The sequence below is a fragment of the Apteryx rowi genome, unplaced genomic scaffold, assembly GCF_003343035.1.
Source record: "Apteryx rowi isolate R43461 unplaced genomic scaffold, aptRow1 scaffold_559, whole genome shotgun sequence".
Lineage (NCBI taxonomy): Eukaryota > Metazoa > Chordata > Aves > Apterygiformes > Apterygidae > Apteryx > Apteryx rowi.
Window position 1 is genome coordinate 241,438 of NW_020450826.1, and position 3,143 is coordinate 244,580.

Sequence of the window (3,143 nt, forward strand, 5' to 3'; positions counted from 1 at the left end):
CTCACTGAATCAGTTTACTAGCCAGTTAAGCATGCAAGGTGACTGCTAGCACAGCAAAGAGACATTAATGCATCCATGGAAAGGAAACACCTAAATATGAGGGTGACTGAACCATCTCCTATTTGCAAAATGAACAAGAGATTCAGAGCAAATGAACAAATGGACATAGTCCCCTTAGAAGATCTTAGGGGGGGAAAAAGTCTCTTTCCATCAAGAAAGCAAGCTCTCAGAAAGCCCCAGACCCTCATGATCACTGTCAAGAGGGGACACAGTAAGTGACTTGAGACACCCGCCTGATCCAACCTTAGTATAAGCAGATCCAGTGTCATCCATTCATTGACTCTCCCATTTATTCACCTTCTAGAAAACATTTGTTGCCGTGTTCCTTAAATTTAAAATCAAAACAAACTAACCAAACAAAAAAMAACTTATGGCTGCCAGAACATTTGGTCTGGGGCTTGAGCTAAGAGTGACCGCAAGTGCGTGCCCCGGGACAAGGCGCTCCTCACCCAAGGGTCCCAGGTGCCTGAACCTGTGGGGGGTGGCCCACGCCGGCTGCAGGGGCGCAGCCGGAGGGGAGCACGAGCAGGCTGCAGCGCAAACCGCCTGGGCTGGGAGAGCTGGCACCAGCAGCAGCCGCAATCTCTTCCGGCAGCTGCTGGCGAGGCTGAAGGCTTTCCAGCCTGCAGTAGTACGCCAGGGCACACATTTATATTTGGGATCGCAGGGAGTGTTGCATTCACCTCTACCCTTTCTTAATCTAATGGCAAAGAATGAGATTCCACAGTTGGCTCTCGGAGGTACATTAAATAACAGCAACCACTTCACTCGCACATCGACACTTCCCACATTTAATGAAGAACGGCACATCTGAAAGCTGCTCCCCCTCGCACCCCTGTTATTAGCAGAGCAGGTATCCGTCACAGCAGCTTCAGCAGGGGGGGCTCTGGTTGCTCAGCTTGGAGAAAACTGTGTCAGAGAATAACCAGGGTGCGAGGCAACACTGTGCCTGAAGTTTGTCTTCACAATAGCCATTGCACCTAAAGGTTTAAGAGAGTGGCCTTAAAACACAACCTTGTGAAAGGTAACCAAGAACTAACTTTTACCATGTAATTACTGGGAGTCACGTGAATGTAAAATTGGTAAGGAAAACACTTTACTTTGGTTTTCTGGCAAGCTACTAAACAGAATATAGGCAACAGTGATAACAGTAAATGTTACTAAGGTTACCTAGCATTTATTGGTAAGACCAGTTTCAGTTCATTATGACCATATCAAGCTCTAACCTTTCTTGACATGTTCAAAGTTACCTCTTAATGAACTATTGTGTTAGAGAGTTGAACTCTCTTCATGGATAAGAACAAAACACTAGAAGCCTGTTTTGCCAACTTTTAAAGATTCTCACATGCAATTTTACTTAAAAACGATCGCATCCACATTTTGCTGTAAATGCTTCAAATTTGTCAAAAAAAAGTTATGCTGGATACCAAACTGCTGTTCTTGTGCAAAAACTGCCCCTCCCTAGGCAATTTCAGGGTCTCAGAAAAAAGGTAAACTGGAATTTACTATATGCCTGTAGTAACTATTGCCACTGCATTTCATGGTTATTTGCAAACCTGTAGCTCCTAACCTAAAATTGGCAACTTGGTCTCRAGCAGGAAGTTCTGCTGTGCTTTGGGGTGAGCTTTGCAGTGTTGCCTCCTGAGGGTGCGCCCAAAACAGCGTCACGAGAAATCTCCTACTGGCATTTCAGTAACCTTCTGGCACGCCGTTTCCATGTCTTGTCAGGAACACTTTGGCAGCTCGCTCGACCTGGAAAAGCGAGCTTCGGCCCACCCAACTCCTGCAATGACTCTGCTATAGGATCAAGAAACTGAATGGGAAAAAAACACACAAGAGGCCCGATACGAACCAGGAGGAGGTACGCGGGTGCAGCGGAGAGGGCCGGGGCAGGCGAGGTAGATGCCACGAGGCAGAGGCAAGGTGGGTACAACAGGATCACAAGAGCAGGACTGTGGTGAGGTGAAACGTGTGTGTGTGAAATATAGCAAGAGAGCCAGAGGTGTAGAGGCAAGACAATCTAACTGCAAGAGAACATAAAATCCAGGAGATGTTAGTTCATCTTTTCCTGCTCTCAGAAAATAGCTCAGGTAAAACAGCATGGCATAACCACTCCCAATCTTTAAGACTGCCATATCTTAAGGATAACTGCCAACTATGGCTCATTTTAGCCCTGTCAGCTTAGGTTTATGCTTTGATGCAGAAGTTCAGGCTTAAAGATCATGCAAATTCAGGCACATCCAAGACTTGCATCTCTTTTTTTTTTTTTTCATTAAAACAAAAAGACAAACAAAAAAAAAATCAAACAGTTGCAATTAAGAACTACATTATGCTGTAAAATCGATTATTCTGAATTAGGAAAAGCCCAAGGCAGCACTGCTTATGCACCCTTAATTCCCTGTCCCTTAGAAAATGCATGATTGTAATTGATTTCAAAAAATAAATGCAAAAATCACATACTGTTTTTTTCCTATAAGCTCCTCCGCCTCATTCAGCATACAGGAAGGACCTGCTCAGAAGAAGAGGGGCCATCCTCAGCAAGGCTTTTGTCCACAGAATTTCTTGTGCAATTCGCTGAGAAAGGTGGGAGTTGTCTGTAAATCCAGAAGCTAATGGGGTGGTGGTGGTGGCAAAACCTGGCTCCCTTTTTAAAGAAATCTAAATAAGGAATACAAGACACTCTGGACACAGATTTTATGCCGGTACCTCCACTTCCCAGACACCACACAGTTATTCTATAGCAATAAAAACTTTTCAGTTGCCACATCTGGGTATGTTTCCCACTTCACGAATGAGTAGCAGTGCAGCGGAAGTGTATCTTTTGTTCACTTAGCCAAATTATTTTTTTCTATAATCAATGGTATAATTAATTATTCATCAATGGAATTTAAATAGCACTGTCCCAACCTCTCCCTTCTCTTCTGCAGGCTTTGCTCTTTGTTGCTCAGGGTTAGGAATCTGGGGACCAACAGCAGCCATCATCTCAGAATGTCTTCCTTCTCGCATTTGTTATCTTGACTGATTTTGACTTGTACTGGGAAAAAAAAAAAGTTTGTCCACTGTTTAGGAGCTGCTGTAGGCTC

At 44.3% G+C, this 3,143-nt stretch overlaps 1 long non-coding RNA gene across 1 annotated transcript; it reads right to left on the bottom strand.

The window, feature by feature from the left end:
* Window positions 1-859: 859 nt before the first annotated feature.
* LOC112973598 lies at window positions 860-2,591 on the bottom strand. The gene is made up of 3 exons (XR_003256035.1): window positions 2,521-2,591; window positions 1,913-2,084; window positions 860-1,040 (listed from the first exon to the last, which is right to left on the bottom strand). It is a non-coding gene; the product is annotated as an uncharacterized LOC112973598 (long non-coding RNA).
* Between the last annotated feature and the right edge of the window lie 552 nt (window positions 2,592-3,143).